The 19,068-nt window shown below is 40.3% G+C and overlaps 1 protein-coding gene and 1 non-coding gene across 3 annotated transcripts in view; one reads left to right on the plus strand and one right to left on the minus strand.

The window, feature by feature from the left end:
* Positions 1 to 19,068, plus strand: part of ROR1 (receptor tyrosine kinase like orphan receptor 1) — a 388,377-nt gene that overhangs the window by 34,847 nt on the left and 334,462 nt on the right. The window lies entirely within an intron of this gene.
* Positions 9,529 to 9,600, minus strand: TRNAS-ACU. The gene has a single exon. It is a non-coding gene; the product is annotated as a tRNA-Ser (tRNA).

The following is a 19,068-nucleotide window of genomic DNA, read 5'->3' on the forward strand; positions in this document are numbered from 1 at the left end:
AAGGATAGCCTCATGTCCTGCCCTTTTTGCCCGAATCCTGCAGGCTTCTGTGAGCAGTTGCTTTTGGCAGATTTTACAGGGGAACCCCTCCCTCCTCTATTTTCATTTCCCCCCCTCAAAAGGATCCCTAAGAGGTAATAGGAAGGACCCTGGTCTTTGGGACCGGAGACTGGGTTCTAACTCGAGTTGTGCCTCATGGTGAGGGACACGTTGTGGTACTTCTTTCCTCTGGGCCTCAGTCTCTCCATCTGTGAGGTGGGGGCATTGGAGATTCCAGGTTTGTTACGACTCAGACAAGTTAAGATTCTGTCTGCCTTCATGGCCTGTTTCAGTCTCTATACTCACTGAGTGACAGTGATCAAGAAGGGTCTGAATGTTGGCGTGGGAAGAACTGCCTTACCTTCGGCTCTGTCTCCTCAGGTCAAGGTTGGAGTCAATTCCAATAAATACAAAAGGCTTTCAGAAAGTAAAACCAGATTCTTTTAGATGAGGAGCTGGCAAACTAAGGCCTTCCAGCCAAATGGGGCCTATGACTTGTTTTTATAAATAAAGTTTTATTGGCACACACCCACACACGTTCACTTACACAGTGTCTATGGGGGCTTCTGTGCTACAGTGTCAGGGTTGAATAGTTGCAGAAGAGACTGTATGGCCTGCAAAGACTTACATATTTACTACATGACCTTTTATTGAAACATTTTGCTAATTCCTACTCTAGATTATAAACTCTAGGAGGGTTGGGGACATAGCAAGTGCTCAGTATGTTTTGGTTGAATGACTGAATGGATGGATGGATAAATGGAGGGAAAAGTCTGAGTTTTTTGAGTAAGTACATAACTTGACAGTCAACTTTTTATGACACACTTCAGGTCCCAGTTTCCCATTAAATAAAATAAGAACAGGAATACTTATGAAATAGGCAGTGCTTAGGAGGACTATTTCCCATAATACAACGTCGAGTGTTTAAATGCTATTAAAAATATAACTACCATCTATTAAGCTTTATATGTGTTGAACACTCTATTAAAGGCTTTATTTTTATTACCTCATTTAATCCTCATGACCACTCACTATGAGGAAGGAATTATTGACCCCAATTTATACATAAAGGAATTGAGCCCAGAGAGACTAAGTCATTTGCCAAGGTCACACAGCTGGGAAGGGATTGCTCAGAATCCAACTCCAGTGACTGGTTCCAAAGCCTTTCCACCATGCCCCACTGCCTCTGAGTGCTGTTAAGTGCTCCCTGCCACCCTTTTAAATAAGAGAAGAAGATATTGGTCTTTTGGGGGGGAGGAGGGGTCACAAGATATGGAATAGTAAAATGAAAGAAAAAAAGGTTATTTAAAAAAATTTTAATTGAAATATAGTTAATGTACAATGTTATATGTTACAGGTGTACAATATAGTGATTCACAATTTTTAAAGGTTATACTCCATTTATAGTTATTATAAAATATTGGCCATATTTCCTGTGTTGTACTATATATATATATACACATATATACCCTTGTAGCTTATTTTATACATAATAGTTTGTACCTCTTGATCCCCTACCTCCATATTGTCCATCTCCCCTTCCCTCTCCCCACTGGTGATCACTAGTTTGTTTTCTATATCTGTGAGTCTGTTTCTTTTTGTTATATTCACTAGTTTGTTGTATTTTTTTAAGAGTCTACATATAGGTGATATCATACAGTATTTGTCTTTCTCTGTCTGACTTATTTTACTTGGCATAATATCCTCCAAGTCCACTTAGCAAAATATCCTCCAAATGTTGTGGCAGATGGCAAAATTTCATTGTTTTTTAATGGCTGAGTAGTATCCTAATATATGTATATGTATACCACATCTTCTTTATTCATTCATCTGTTGATGGACACTTAGGTTGCTTCCATATCTTGGCAATTATAAATAATGCTGCTATGAACATTGGTGTGCATATAACTTTTTGAATTAGTGTTTTTGTATTTTGAATATATACCCAGGAGTGGAAATGCTACTATAAGACAGTGATGAAAGAAATTGAAGATGACACAGATGGAAAGATATACTGTGTTCTTGGATTGGAAGAATTAATATTGTTAAAATGACCATACTACCCAAGACAGTCTATAGATTCCATGCAATCCCTATCAAAATACCAATGGCATTTTTCACAGAACTAGAACAAATAATTTAAAAATTAGTATGGAAACACAAAAGACCCTGGATAGCCAAAACAATCTTGAGAAAGAACAGAGTTGAAGGAATCATACTCCCTAACTTCAGACTATACTACAAAGCTACAGTCATCGAAATAGTATGGTACTGGCACAAAAACAGACACAGATCAATTGAACAGGATAGAGAGTTCAGAAATAAACCCAGGCACTTATGGTCAATTACTCTATGACAAAGGAAGCAAGAATATACAATGGAGAAAAGACAGTCTCTTCAATAAGTGGTACTGGGAAAAATGGGCAGCCACATGTAAAAGAATGAATGTAGGACATTCTCTAACACCATACACAAAAATAAACTCCAAATGGATTAAAGCCCTAAATGTAAGACCAGAAACCTTAAAACTCCTAGAAGAAACATAGGCAGAATTCTTTTCGATATAAATCATAGCAATATTTTTTTGGACCTGTCTCCTAAAGCAAAGGAAATAAAAGCAAAAATAAGCAAATGGGACCTAATTTAACTTAAAACTTTTATACAGCAAAGGAAACTAGTGACAAAACAAAAAGACAACCTAGTGAATGGGAGAAAATATTTGCAAATGATATAACTAATAAGGGGTTAATCTCCAATGTATATAAACAGCTAGTACAACTCAATAATAATTAAAAAAATTCAAAAAAAAATCAGAAGACCTGAATAGATATTTTTGCAAAGAGGACATGCAGATGGCCAATAGGCTCATGAAAAGATGCTCAACATTGCTAATCATTAGGAATAATCAAACCGCAATGAAATATCACCTCACACCTGTTGGAATGGCTATCATTAAAAAGAACATAGGTAACAAATGTTGGCAAGGATGTGGAGAAGAGGGAACCCTCATACATTGGTGGTGGGAATGTAAATTGGTGCAGCCACTGTCAAAAACAGTATGGAGGTTTCTCAAAAAATGGTTTTCAAATTTTTAAACCATTTAAATAATTTGGAAAACTATGAGGTTACTCATCATTAAAAGCATACTTTAGAAAACTCTCCTCCTTAAAATTCAGTTATGTTTTATGGAAAAAAACTAAGTAAAAGACCATGTTTTTCCCTTGGAAAGACAAAGTTTGGTAAGGGAGTTGGAAAATCTTCATTTGTTTAGCAATGTTGTATGTAGTGGTAATATGCATTTAAATACTGCCTTGTTCCAGAAACCTTTTGCCCCAGTTGAAATGATCTCACTCAGAACTGTGTGCCCAGCGCATAGCAGACATTCAGTAAATGTTGGTTGAACAAATGAATGAATGCCTTCCAGCACTTCATACATACTGCCTTCCAGTACAATTGGGAGTATGTGTGAGTGTGCCTTTACCTATTACAGAGTAAGCACCAGTGCCCTCACCACATCTTTGCACCCTGACATAACCTACCTACCGCAGTGCCTGGCACCAAGCAGATGCTCAATAAACATTTGTGGCATTAAAGAGATGGGCGGTCTGTGGCCCCCAAAGTTTTGTGGACTGAGTGAATGACGTGTCAGAAACTAGTGTGACGATCAGATGGACTTCTCTCTGTCTATATCAGAGAAATGATTTAAACCCACCATAATATTTAGGGTGAAAAGTCCAATAAACAAAGATAAAAAGTATTTGTTGCTCTAGACAGAAAACATATTTGTTTCTTTTATTCTGGAAAATATCTTTGTGCAAGGTTCTTGACTTTTTTCCTCCTACTTATTTGCCAGTTTGCAGGTTTGTTTAATGCATATACTTAACTTTTTAATGAAACTTTCATAATATATAGGGTCCTGAATGAGGATTTTTCCCACATTCACCTCTACTGTTGCCAATTAGTTTATCTCTTTTGTGCTTTCCATACGACCCATCCTTTTGTGTGGTGTTTTGGATTGCTGAAGTGGCAACACCTGAAAAGTTCCTGTGACCATTTTAGCTTTCTGGAGTCAGGCAGCTGGCTGTGGTCAGACATGCTTATCTGCTTTTGTTTTCATGGAAGAAGTCCTGGGGCTCCGGAGAGAAGCAGGTATTGTCTGTGCCCTTTGGGAAAAGGACAAGCAGGCAGAGTCATCATCACAACCTTAGCTTAGGGTGACCCTTAATTTTTTTATTTAAAGAAATTTTTAAAATATATTTTTGTTGAAGTGTAGTCAGTTTGCAATGTTGTATCAATTTCTGGTGTACAGCACAATGCTTCAGTCATAGGAACATACATAGATTCGTTTTCATATTCTTTTCACCATTAATTACTACAAGTTATTGAATATAGTTCCCTGTGCTATACAGTATAAACTTATTGTTTATCGATCTCCAGCAGCCAGTCCCAGCTTGTCCCTGCTGGCTCGCGTCTAGGACTGCAGATCACAGGGACCCTCCATGTCAGTTTCCCTTAGTTCTGTCTGCCAAGTGGTTGCACTTTCTCCTCCAAGCCTCGGAAGCTCCACTTCTGTCCCTGACCACTTCCCGGCTGGAAAGGGGGCCGTCCCAGTGTGAGGGTGCCTTTCTTCCTATGCCGCTCCCTCCTTGCAGGACCTTTTTTTCTTTATTTTTTATCGGATTTTGTGAGACCCCTCCTGTATTTTGAAGCAAGAGACACTCTGCCAGAGTTCAGTAGGTGTTCTGTGTGATTCAATGGGTTTGACATGTAATTCGTGGTGTATTTATGGGAGAGGGCGAGCTGTGAGTCTCTCTACTCTGCCATCTTGGCTCAACTCCCAGGGTGACCCTTTAAAAACAGGTTCCCTGGCTGTGTCATGTACTCTTTTTCTTGATTGTTGCACTTGCCTATGATTTTAGGCAGCTCCTTCAAAACATGAATGCAGCTCATCAGACTGCTTAAGGGACCGGGCAGTGGCCAGTGCCTTTTTGCAGCCTCTTACTGCTTCTGTGTTTTATTGGAATGTCTCTGTTCCTCTCCGCTAGGATTTTGGATCTACTCTGCCCAGTTCCCCTCTCCACCAGCCTTTTTCTCTTACTTAATTTATTTCCACCTACAGCTTTGATCTCTTTGGGAAAAAAAAGCACCAGGGCTCTGGAATATTATGACTGGCCACTGTTGGTTTATTTTTGCAAATGCACTATAATTGGTGGTTGGTCTTTTGGCCAGCCTGATACCACCTGACCCTCAGCAGCCCCAGTTCCTCCAGGTCACTCTATGGGAGAAAAATTCATTTTGCCCATTTCTTGCTCTGATGTTGGTGAGAGTCTCCAAGTGATGATGCCTTTTTGGATATGGAAAAAAGCAGAGCCACAGGAATACCAGTAATTATGCTAATCTGTGAGCATTAAATCTTCAAATATTATGCATTTTTGGATAAGCAATTCTGTTGTGTTTGAGGTGTGGTTGTCTTTTTGTTTCTTGGGTGGTGGCTTGTAATTTTGTATTAAGGAAAAATGCCTAATCCTGTGTTGACTTGCTGTGGAAACAGGAATGACTTTTTTTGTTGGGTATTTTGGGTTTTTTTTTTTTTTTTTTTTTTGAGTGTTCATTAAAGGAAACTAGGAGGACATATGGATTTAATAATATACTACTTTGTGTATGAAGATGAAACTAATAATAATAATACCATCTTCAATGGGGAAAGGCTTTTAACTTTCAAAGCATAGTTCCTTCTATGAACTTATTTTATCAGGCAGAGAGGTGATTCCAGTTACTTTCCCTGCTGTGATGGTGGATCTGTGGGCGCTTGTCTGACCGTGCAGGTGAGTTTGAGAGACTCCATCCTAGTGGTTCGTAATCAAGGGGTGAGTATGGGATCATGTGGATAGCCGCTATAAATTCCCCACACACAGATCCTGCCCAGGACTTACAGACACAGGTGGTCCGGAGGAAGGGGAGATCTGCTTATTTGGAAAAAACTTCCTGGGTGACTCTCTTGTGTCCTGCTGAGTAAGAGCCACTGGGTCAGTCCATTTCCTCTACTGGACCCTTCCAGGGCTTGTGTCATGTGTCTGGGAGTGAGGTGGGGATGCCGTGCCGTCTGTGACTGGAAGCCCAGGAGAGTGATGACTGACCTTGGGATTATGTAGAACCCACAACAGCAGTCGCTCTTGGAAGATGGCCACAGGCAGAACTTTATTAAGTATTTTAACCACTGAGTATTTGCATTGTGCCCAGTGACTGTCCATAGAGGGTCTTTACGTGTACTGTCTCATGTAACCATTTACACCAGTTCCATCACCAGAGAAATGTGTCAGCAGGCCCTTGAAAGAAAGTGAGGAGGTGTGATCTCAGGAAAGTGATGTAATGGATTTTCACTAGTATGGGTTTCTTTAACCTTGGATTCTTTGTCCATGGTATGGGGCTAATGATATACATCTCGCAGGAGTTGGGGAGAAGTGAGTGATACAGGCTCAGATGTTGCCTCTGTTACATGAAACCCTACTTAGCCTCCCTGAGTATCCTTGTCTTCATTGGCAAGGTGAGGTTAAGAATGCGTACCTTATAGGCTTGTTGTGAGGACTGCATGTGGTACAGCCAGAAAAACACCTTGCATTCTGCTTGGTGCATGGCAGGTGTTGAGTCCATGGCAGGCATCTTCCTTGCTGCTTGGTATTATTGGTCTGTGAGGATGGCAAGGATGTGTTTTGGACAGCTGACATCCTGGAAGGGCCTGCGTGATGCCCTGCACTCCTGGTAGTTGCGAAGCAAATGATGGTTATGATGACAGTAGAAAGAGTTCCCTTTCATCACGTGCTTTTATTGAATACCAGGCACTGTGCTAGGCACTGGGGATACAATGGGGAGAAAAAGATGGACATGGTTCCTGACCTCATTGAACTTAACAATGAGAATGCCCTAAAGAGAAAGTTCAAAGTGTTACTTTTCTCTGTGTGTGTAGGAGGAAAGCTTTAATGTAATAGGATGGCTTCTAAATATGTATTTCATAATGTAGTGGGTAGAATGTGGAACGTGTCTACTGGGAGGAAACTGGAGTTTTGCATTTCCTGCCTGCATGTGCTTTTGAATTTGTGGCTGTAATGCTGCCCTGCCTGAGGTTTCAGTAGTTAATATTTCCCAGGGCAGCATGATGTAAATGCCCTGTGGTCTGTACATACTGGAAGGATATACCCAGGGCAGAGTAAGGGGAAAGGACCATTTTCAAGGTCACCCTTGAAGACTTCGTTGAGTTTTAACTTGAATTTCTCCCCATCTCCTTCCTCAAACATTCCTAGTGCTTGATACGCATAAACCATGCCAATGTTTTGGAAGATTCAGGTTTGACCACCGTAAATTGGTTCATATTTCCAGCAGGGCCGTTATTTAATTTCCTGTTGGAACTCTACAAATGTTGGCACTGTTCACTCTTTGGCAAAGGACCAACACCCAGTACAGTATCATTAGCATGCTCTGGTGTATAGATTAAAGCATGATTGTCTTTGATAAGAGGCCATCCCTGTTTAGGATGGGGCTTGGGGGCTGCAAGAGCGCGGGGAAGCATAACCAAGCTTTCTAATCAAAACCAAAGTGCAGGAACTGGGACTCGCTGAAGAGAAGGGTTAGGAGGAGGGCAGATCTCTTGTTTTCTTGTCTCGATTTCGTTTGTTTGGTTTATTTTTCTCTAGACCCTGGGAGAGTGTGGGAGGCTGAGGCTGGCCTGGTTTGTGTGGCGTCCTCTTTAGAGCCTTGTGCTTCTTCCCGACTCCCGCCGCCTCTTGGCAGTCCTGCTCGTGGGAGCTCGTGGAAGAAACACGGAGTGTCTCCACTGAGCCCATTGGACTCATTCAAATGTGGCAGAGCTGGTATTTATCAAGGCTCTGAAATGGGTGAGGCATTTTACTCATGCTCTTTCCAGTCACCCTGTGAGACATGCCTTATTATTGCTACACTGAGGTTCAGATTACTGAGGTGCACAGAGATGAAGTTATCTGCAGCCAGTGAGTAACTAAGCTGGGGTTCAAACCCAGTTTTATCTCTCTGAAAGATAAATCTCTTACTTTTCTCATATGCTGTGTCTATACCCTAGTAGAGTTCTGGGGAAAGCAAGGGTTTGAAGGGAAGCGTGAGGAGTTTGAAATTCTGCCTAAAATGAAGCCTGGGGAGATTATATATAGACGCTTCTTATCACTGTCTTAGCCCTGTCTTTCATTAGCAGGGACCGTCAGTGCTGGCTCCTTGATAGAATTAGCACAGAAATGTATATTTTCCCCCTTTTGACATTGTATCATGAAAAATGTCAAACATTAAAAGCTGATGATGGTGAGTATATAAATTCTACCAATTCTTCTTTTCTTCTCTGTTCCAGGCACGCTGCTACCTGCTTTATTAGCCTTCTCATTTATCCTTTCAGCATTCCCAATTTAAAGATGAGCAAACTGAGCCTTAGAGGGGTTAACTTCCTGAGCTTCTCTAGATAGTAAATTGCATGGCTGGGATTTGAAACTGGTGAATGGAGACTGTGGTGTGATTTCTCTGCATTTCAATTTATTCGTCTCGGTGTTTCTGTTCTTCCTCAATTCATGTTATTTAGAAAACTAGGTCTAAATGGGAGGTTCTAGAAGGTTACTAACAAGGCAGTATTGCTAAAGCCCCAGAAATCAAAGGCTTTCAAAACTTCCAAAGCTCTGGGACAAGACCTAGTTTGAGAATCCGCATCAGACTTCCTCCAGGGAAGTGATGGAAGTTCTGCTCTGCCCAGAATGTCACAGAATGTTTCTGTAGCCTTTAGAGTTTCTTATGATTGACTCACACCTTCCTTTCACACGTTAAGAAAAAAAAAATCCAAATTCTTACCTTGGGTCATCAGTCAGTTAATCTTTTTTATGGTGGGATCATCTTTGACCTCCTCAGACCTACAGACAGGACATCTTTCTTTCCTGGGGTAGAAGATGGCATTTGTAGGCACTGACTCATGGGAGCAGTGCAAGTGTGGATGTGCCTTTTGTGAGGGACCAAGCTTGAAACATAATTGGTGCCTTTTGACATATTTATGCTTGGACTTGCTTCATTGCTGATTGGATGTGACCTTGAGCAAGTCACATAAGCTTCTTAAACCCTGGGCTTCCCTCCAACAGTAATTATTGTCAGGAGGATAGAGAAGAGGTACAGGTAGAGTTCCTTCCATCAGAAAATTTAATCTTCTGAAGGAGCCAAGACATATATCCATGAAAAAGGTGTTGCTGAAGAGGGAGGGCATGGCACGGACAGGGATTGCAATGAAAAGGCAGGAGCAAGAAAAAATAACTGTTGGTTGGAATAGTTGAAGAGAGGAAGAGAAAATGCCCAGGGCTTGAAGTTGGGTTCAAACCACAATGCTGGCACTCAGTAGTTGCATAATTTTAGACTCTCTGGTCCTCAAATTTTCTTTTTTTTTTTTTTGGAGGGGGTAGGTAATTACTTTTTTTAAAAATTTATTTATCTTTTTAATGAAGGTACTGGTGATTGAGCCCAAGACCTCATGCATAGTAGGCATGCACTCTACCACTGAGCTATACCCTCCCTTAGTCCTCAAGTTTTCATTATAAAATGGAGCTAATAATATCTGTATTGTGGCATCATTGTGAGGATTAAGCTACATAACTTACGTAGAGCCTCTACCACAGTAGTTCATAGTGGTGACTGAGTAGGATTTGAATATGTTGAAATGATCCAGTTCTGAAAGTATCTTACAAACATCACCTATCATCAAGAAGCATGGTTGAAACTTCCAGCTCTTCTTTCTCTTAAATAAGACAAAGACAATTAATTTATTAAGCCCAGAGTTCCAACTTGTTTGGTAGCATGTCATTGGCAAGATGTTAAAATGTCAGGTGTCATTTTGGTTGAAGCTCAAGTTGGCGAGGTGGAATTGCTCAGACGGATGACACGTTTGCAGCTTTTGCAATGTTTTAGTGATCTCTACAAGGCACCTTACAAGGCTGGGGTTCTCCTGCTCCCCTACCCCCCGCCCCCGGCACCCCAGCCCCTGCAATCTGCTGTGTTTTCCTACACACCTGTTTGGTTGTTTAATGAAATCTATCCCTCTGTACTGCCGCAGGCACAAAGAAACAGTGTTTTGTAAGACGGACTTTGGAAATTGAGGCTGTCATTGCACAATTGAAAATTTTGTTCTTTTTGTTTTTTGTTTGTTTTGGGGTGGGAGGTCAGGGGGGAAAATCATCCCCAAAGAACAGAAATCCTCATCTAGCACTTTGAGAGAGTGAATTTTTTCCTCTCTTTTTTACATCCTACCTTGGAGTCATTTTCACTGTGTGCAGACTAAGGTTTAATGTGAATTTTGAGTTTAGCTGGAATCAGTTCTTTAATGGCCTTGAGGAGTGTGTGGATAAAGAACTTAAAACATACCAGGAGTTGACAGTAAAATTCAAAGGTCAAATGAGGTTCTAAATGTGTCACTTTCTTGGAGTGGTTCTGTAGCGATAGTATTAGGACTTTATAAACATTTTCTCGGATAATCTTTCTAACAACCCTTTGTTATAAGCCAGGTATTATTTTCAGTGTTATTAAATCATTTGTTTATTTTTTGACAGGCATTGTTTTTATTGCTGTAAATGGGGACATGGATGAGGGGATACTTTGTGTGAGGCGATGCGGTGAGCAGGTAGCTGGGACTTGAACCCAGGTCTCTGACTCCAAGCCCTTCCTCTGAATCTTAGCAGAATACACCCTTTCCATTACCAGCTTCTCTCTTAAAGTAAGTTATGCTTGCTAGTACTTTGTAAGGAGCCCCTGGGAGCAGAGGAAAGGCAAAGAGGACTTCTCTGTGTTTACTTTTTATCCAAATAGGCCTTTTTATGCTCAAGATTATGAGAAGGAGAGAAACACTGGAAGTACCATGTGTTAAGTACTCATATTATGCCTGGATCAGAGCATAGTGTTTTGCATAATTCTTACCTTGAGCCAGGATATCATTATCCTTATTTTATTGATGAGCTTCACGAAATCAAGTACTTTGTCCCCACCTTCACCCAGGGAGAATGTGCTAGTGTTAAGATTTGAACACGGGTGTTAAGTACACCATCTTGCCTCCCTACTCAGTTTTTCATGACCTCTGCCTGACAATCATATAATGGTGTTTGTGGCTTTAATTTCAAAGACCTTTTAAATTGTGGTTTAAATGGTTGGTATATTTGTTATCCATTGGAAACTGCTGAAGCTTTTCACTGCTAGGTTTGGAAGAAAATAATAGTGAGTTGATGTGTTAGTGATCCAGGAGTTCTGGGGAACTGAAAACACCCATGTGTACTTATTTTGAGTCAATACATTACTAACGACTCTGGCCCAAAAGGAGAAATATCTATCTTCTGAAATTGAGTGCAGGTCTCTTAGTGGCTTACCCCAGCAGGGAGCTGGTTATTACATAAGCTGAATACCAGGTCCGTGGCTTTCTCTAGCCTGAGAGAAGCAGCGTCTGCAGTTATGAGGAAAACAGAGAGACCCATTCCTCTGTGGAGTGATACTGAACAGGCAGCTTCAGCCATGAGTATATTCTGGCCAGAGGAAAATGTAGCTTAAGAAAAGCCCCAGCTGGTTCAAGTAACTTTAAGCCTAGCTATCCATGAAATATTATCTGACAGCCTCCCCCTCCTCAAGTGGTTGGGGACTGAGTCAGAATTGCTCCAGGAACCTGGGTTTTCATTTTGGTGTTATAGGTTTACTCTACTTTCCACAGTTTTGAGAAAAGCTGTATTTAGATCAGACTTTTTTTTCTGGTGAACATAAAAGCATTTAATAAATGTAGTGGGAAGCTTGCTGTGATGAATCCTTTTGTTAAGAAATTAACCAACACTGAGCTCTAAATGAGGGCTTTCGTGCTTGTCCAGCACTCTGCTTGCAGATGTGGCAGATACAGAGAGACACATGAAACCCTGGAATGGAAGTTCCTTGAGAGCAGGGATCTGTCTATTTTGTTTACTAATGAAACCATAGTATTTGGGACAGTGTCTCACACACAGTGGGTGCTAAATCGGTATTTGTTGAATGAGTGAGTATAGGTCTCTGCCTGTAAGAGCTGACACCTTGATTTGTTTGTATCATAAATATTAATTAATTAAGTAGCACTTATAGCCTAGATAGTTTGCATTACAATTAATTAATACCAATGAACAATTTTATTCCTTGATTCTCTTTGTGCGAGTATCCTGGAGTCCTCAGTTTTATTGAATCTTTAATTCCTTTTATTATTTTGATTTTATTAAAAAATTAAACCAGTGATGCGTTAACTGTAGAAAATTGGAAAAGAGCAGATAAATAAAAAAAATAATGAAGAGGTAATAATTATTTTCATTTAAGCTTATATCCTTCAAAACCTTTTCTATGTAAAATATATATATATATATATTTTAATGGGCTCATCCCCTTGCAAGTTGGACTTGCAATTTTAGGACTCGCTTTTCCTCCTGCTTATCAGTGTTACTGTGAAAACTTTCTCCATCAAAATACATAACACTCAAATAATCAGTTTTTAATCATTGCAAAATTTAGCATTATATGTGACTGTATCACAATTTTCTTAAGCCCTATTGTTGGACGTTAGGTTTCCCCCCTTCTCTCCTTTTCTGTCTTTCTAGTATAAACAATACTGTGAATTGTCTGTAAACTTTTCCACATATCCATGATTTTTTTCTTGGCAATAATTCTTAGAAGGGGAATTACCAGGTCAAAGGTCAAAGGCTTTTGATACATATAATCACGTTGCTGACCATAAAGACTGGGAAAATGCATACCCTTCTCTATTGAAAGAAAGTGCTGTTTCCTTTACCTGCACTGACACTGTGTCTTGTCATTTTAAAATACTCGACTGTCTTCTAGACTAAAAGAGTGAATATTATTATTATCGATGTTTAGATCCTTTTGATTTGTTAGTAATGTTAAACATCTTTTTCATGTGTTGCTGGTCATTTGTATTTATTCTTTTGTGAGTTACCAGTTCATGTCTGTGGTCTTACTCAGAGACTCATGAGGGCAGATTTCCTTTTCCTGGTCCCTGCCAACCCACAGTGGGGCTTGCTGTGGTACTTATCCCACAGGTAGCCCTCGGGAACTGTTGATTTTATCCATCCATCCACCTGCCCATCCATTATTCATCAATCCATCTGTTGATTTATTCAGCAAGTATTAAAGACCTACTAGGTGCCAGGCAGAGAAATAAGGCTTATAATTTAAAATAATGCTTTGAAAGTTTTTGATATTGCTGCTCTCAGCTACAAATATATTTTTAGGAAAGGCATTAGTTTGAATTAATACAAACAGTGACTAATTCAAAAGTTTTTTTCCCTAATGAATTTTCTTTAGGATAGCAGAACTGAGTTTGGCTTTTCTGAGCACCCATCACGGATAGATAGAGGCCAACACACTTTTTCTGCAAAGGGCCGGATAGTAAATATTTTAGGCTTGTGGGCAATGTAGTCTCTGTGGCAATGACTTAGCTCTGCTCTGAGAGGGCAGAAGCAGCCACAGACAAATGAGCCTGGCCATGTTCTAGTAAAGATTTATTTACAGACACTGAAGTTTGACTTTCATGTCACTGGCATATGTCACAAAATATTATTATTATTTAATTTTGTTTCAATTGTTTAAAAAATGAAAACTTTTCTTAGCCTGGAGATCCTCTGAAAATAGGGCAGGGAGCTGGATTTGGCCTGAGTTTGTGGTTTGCTGACCCCTGGAATAGCATGCTTTAAAGAAGCCATCCTGGTTTTGCAAATTTGCTATAAACAGCCCCCACAAAGGATAACTCATAAAGGGATAATAGAGTTGAGCTTAGCTGGGGCTTGGGCACATCCTGACTCTGTAATGCAATGCATAATTCCTAGTGTTTTAGCAATATTTACATTTCTAAGATGTATTTTTTATCATATATTTAGTCATATAAAAAATTCACAATTAAATGTAAAGAGAAAACCCTCTCATACCTTTTGTCAAGGATAGGGGATGTATTTTTTATGTATTTCTTTTTAGTCTTCATATATAGTAGGGCTCACATTGATGTCATTCTATATAAACAACTTTAAATCCCACTTTGTTTCTCTTCATATTATATGGTAATATTTTTCAGGGCTGTTAAATATTTTAATGTAAACTAAAACTGCAATAAGATACCGCTACACACTATGCTACACCACTACACACAGAATGGCTATAATAGTAATAATAATTTTAAAATTCCAAACTAGCTTATCCAAGAGAAATGAAAATGTATCTACACGAAGACATGTATACAGATGTTCAAAGGAGTATTATTTATAATAGCCAAAAAGTGGAAACAACCTAAATGTTCATCAACTGATGGGAGGATAAACAAAATATGGTATATCCATATAATAGACTTATAAAAAAAAGACTATTATTTAGCAATAAAAAGGAGCAAAAGAATGATACAGGTTACAATAATGATAAACCTCAGAAACATGCTAAGTGAAAGAAGCCAGACACAAACTAACATATATTGTATGATTATATTTATATGACATTTCCAGGAAAGGCAAAAAACTAGACAGAAGGAGTTTGCCTGGGGCTGGGGTGGGAGGGGAAGCTGACAGGAACAGCAGAACTCTTTTGGGGTGGTACAAATGTCCTAAAAGTAGCATGTGATGATGATTGTACAACTAGAAGCATTTACTAAAAACCATTGGCCTGTTTGCTTACAGGGCGAATTGTATGGCATGTAAATTACACGCCAATAAAACTGTTAAAAATATTCTTTGAAAACTCATGTTTTTAATGCCATCATATTCCATTGTGTGAATGTTCTGTTTCTTTATCCTGTGTGACTTGGGAGAAATGTTTCAGGTTTATTCCCTTTTTAGCCAAAGTTCATAATCAGTTAGATTTGAGCCATTGAATGTAAACCAGCATGATTTAGTGAGATGACTCCTGATCCAAAGGGCAAGAAACCCCATGTGGTCTCAACTCTGCCTCCAGCTGAGTGGACCCCAGTCTCCTCATCTGTAAACTCTAGAAGAGAGGCGGACACAAGGAAATACTGCGCCTTGAGAGGAGAGAGGAAGGGAATAGAAAACATAGTTGTGGTGGCAATAAAAAGACCGATTTCCCCAGAAGTCTTAAGCCAGAGACTGGTTACTTACCCGGCTGTCTCCACCTCCCCTCTTCCCCGCTTTCTTGTGCCAAGAGCAAGTCACTAGGAGCTGTGTGCAGGGTTCTGAGGTGGTTATTACCCAGGAGAACATCAGAAGTGGGCAGAGACTCAGGGGAGACTGCAGTGATGACAGGTCCTGGGTGGGATCTGCTCTATAAACTGGAGAGTTCTGCTTGCCATAGGGATGGAGCACCACTGGTTGATTCAATCACTGGGAACTATCTAGGTTTTGTGCTCCCAAGTAAGAGTGTTGAGCTTATTATAGGAAGACTGAGGTTGGAGATATTTTTAGAGTCAAGAATTTAGAAACATCGCCATGAAAATCATAGGTCGTCATGTTTGCCTTCCAAGGGAGAGCTTAAACTGGATGAGATTGAACTGGTTTCTGATTCCTTATGTTCTCTGTTTCCAGCCGAGTTCCAGGTTTTCCTAGAGTACAGCCGGCAGCATCTGAACCAGAAAACACAAAAGAAAAGCTGTGGAAACCTAACTTGTAAATGTTTTTCTCATTAGCTCCAGGCTCCCAGCCACCAACAAACTGTGTGCTTTTAAAAATCCTTTATTATTTTGTGAGTTTTAAAACACTGTCTTTTTCCCACTTACTTGTGTGCTTGGGATTTTCTTAAAATGTTACTTACCAAGCATTTATCTGTTTAGTCCTTCCAAAAGGTAACAGCATTCTAAGTTTTTGCTTAAAACAGAAAAAAAAAATTTAATAAACTTGCTGTAACTTGAGCCTGTTGGTGGTCTTGGAAGGAACCCAAGTCCAGGTTTGGTTGATACTGTGTAATGTGAACGCAATTAGTAGTGGTTTTTCTAAAGTAGAAGGAGATGTACAAAAATAATGCACAGCAAATTTAGGTCAGTGCTGGGGAGCTTATAAATCCTTATTTTTGTTTCATTACCTTAAGTAATAGGGAAGCTTTTGTCTTTATTGTGTAATTTCCCTAGCAGTAATAACGTTTTAAAACATTTTTGAGTTAATTTCTTATGTTTGATCAGAAAGTCACAGTTCATAACCCTGTGATGTGGCTGCTGGCACTGTTTATGTACAGAAGATTTCTTGTTCATCCCTGGGAAGCCAACACTAAAATTACTGATGGGGGCAACGTTCACCACCTGTTTCTTCATTCAGTAGAGGGTCTGACAAAGCAGTTTTCAAGGGATTGACGTCCTCCTGCTAGGCTGAGGAGTAAATTGACCTGTGGATTGATGTCGTATTTCAGAGGATGTGATTTGATTCTAGCATATTTAAACCTATGTGACCAGACTGTGAAGTCTGTAAGGAGAGGGGATATGTTTTTCTGGTGGTGCTCAGACAATAATAGCAATTAGTATTCTCACCCTCCAGATTCCAAGTTTACTTTCACCACTCCCAGCTGCACCATCCTCTGTGCTTCTTCTCCTTGAACTTGCCAGACCTACTCCTGCTTCAATACTGTGGCATTTTCTGTTCCCTCGGCTTGAAGACCAGGACCAGCCTGAACTGCTCCCTCACCTCTTCTAGGTCTTCATTCAAAGGCTACCATGTCAGTGAGGCCCTGCCTATCTACTGTGTTTCCTTTTTTTTTTTTTTTCCATAGTATCATCACCATCTGATAAGCTGATATGCTGATGTGCTGTATATTTTATTTATTTATTTGGTTTATTGTGTGTCCTTTTACCACTGGAATGTGAGGTCCACCTGGGCAAGGGTTTCTGCCTGATTTGGTCATTGCTTTGTACCCAGTGCCTAGAACATACTAGTCACTACAACTTGTATCACTGAATGAATGTCCACTATTTGCTAGTCCTGTGGCTGGTGCATTTGTTTTTTTGGATCCTTTGCTTGATTCCCCATTTGTTCCATCAAATGGCGTGTATGTGTGTGTGGTGGTGGGGGGTCATATGAGGTGTGGCACATGAAAGCTCTCTCCTGTTATGTTATGCAAATACATTCATTCATGTTTTTCATTGAACAAGCCAGACACCATTCCTGCCTTCACAGAGCTTAGTCTTATGGGGGAATTGGACACATATATGAGTAATTCTAGTAAAATGGGCTAGCAGCGGTGTTGGGGAAGGTGTGGTGAGCTATGAGAGTACCTATGAGGCACTCCTAACCCAGATGTGGGAATAAGACCAGGGAAGGCTTCCAGGAGGAAGGGGCATTGAAACTGAGATCTGGAGATGGAATAGGCAGAGTCAGGGTGATGTGATGGGTGGGGTGAAGAATATTCTGGACAGGGAGAATAATGTGTGGAGTCTGGAAGTGAGGAACCATGGAGTAGGGGGAACTGAAAGTCATCCCGTCTGTTTGGAGCATGTAGCATGAGGGTGAGCAGGTGGACAGAGGTGAAGCTTGAGATGTAGTGTGTGCACAGATCAGGGAGAGCTTAGCAGAGAACTTGGATTTGATTCTAAGGGCAGTGTGGATCCATGGAAGGGTTCCCAGTACAGGAGTGTTTTGGTCAGACTTTCACTTACAAGATTTATTTTATGGAGTAAGGTAGTTTTTTCTCCCTGGATCAGGAACTTGAACACTAGCTCCCCAGAAGGGAGACTGTGAAAACAAAAAAGGCAGAAGGTGAATCTTTAGGCTCCATGAAATCTGGTGAAATTCTGTTGAATCTGACTAGTGAGTTTCACAGCAGTAAGTTTAGAGAGTTCCCTAAATATACACACACATAAATGCTTAAGAAGCTTAGTTATCGTTGCTGCAGAGCTCATAGCTTGAGTTAGGGGACATGGTTTTGCTACAGACATAGGTATTCCCACTGAATTTCACATCACTGTGGGGCAGACAAATACAGCACGACTGGAGGAAGCAGAGAAGGTTCTAATCTTAGAATTTAGACCCAGAAGGAGTAAGGGTACCTCCTACCCAGCACTAATTGCCAAATGAAAAACAAACAAACAAACAAACAAACAAACAAACAAACAGGTGGCACCTACAGGGCATAAGGTGGTGGAGGAGACAGCTGGCAGGTCTTGGTCCCAGCCTTGAAACTTAGCATATCACGAATGATGCGGCTTTGGGAACCACATAACCTCTCTGAGCCTTGGTTTCTTTTTCGGGAAAATGGAGTTAACGCTACCTGTCTTTCAGGATTGTTAGCATTCAGTGAGATAAAGTACGGTCAGTTCTGCTCTAACACTTGTTTTAAAAGCACAGATTTGTTCCGACCTGATTGAATATATCAGGGAACAATTTGAAGATGCCACAGATTTCGTGTTCGCTTACATTCAGTTTTGTCCCTGAGAAATGCTGGGTGGACTCTGAAAACCGCCCGGCAGACGTGAGCTGTGGAGGAATATGCGGAACACGCACCTGAAACGTGTACTTGCTCGTTATTTATGTGTGTCTTAACCATTTAACGTGTGAAACTGTGCTACCGTGTTTATTTGATTCCTATCTTTTATTTTGTGTCACTAGATAAAGGTTTTGAATGGTGTGCCCCAATCCTACTTTCCCATAAGCCCTGTGGTTTTTACTGCACCATTTTGCATAGCATGGTACTTTTTTTGGAACTTGTATTTTCTGTTATAGCAGGACTGTCTATATCCAAAGCATCTCGTGCAACTCCTGGCAGACGATGGCACTTAAGGAAAAGGTAGCACTTTTATTATTAATAGTAAAATACTTGAGTACGATGTCGGATGAGGGCAGGAATAACTAGTTAGAGCATGTGATTAATTGCTTTGATTGTGAGTGGAAATGAAATGGAACGGCTTAAGGGAAGAGTTTTGTTGCTTCTGTTTTTTTCGAACGTGTGGTGGTCAGACCACTCTTGGGGAGTTATTGGTGACGAACCAAGTATGTCCAGGAAAGAGCAAGCTGGGAAGAGAGAAGGCAGGAAAATGAGCTTTAAACACTTTAGAGGGCTGCC

Source organism: Camelus ferus, chromosome 13 (assembly GCF_009834535.1).
Source record: "Camelus ferus isolate YT-003-E chromosome 13, BCGSAC_Cfer_1.0, whole genome shotgun sequence".
In the NCBI taxonomy this organism is placed as follows: domain Eukaryota; kingdom Metazoa; phylum Chordata; class Mammalia; order Artiodactyla; family Camelidae; genus Camelus; species Camelus ferus.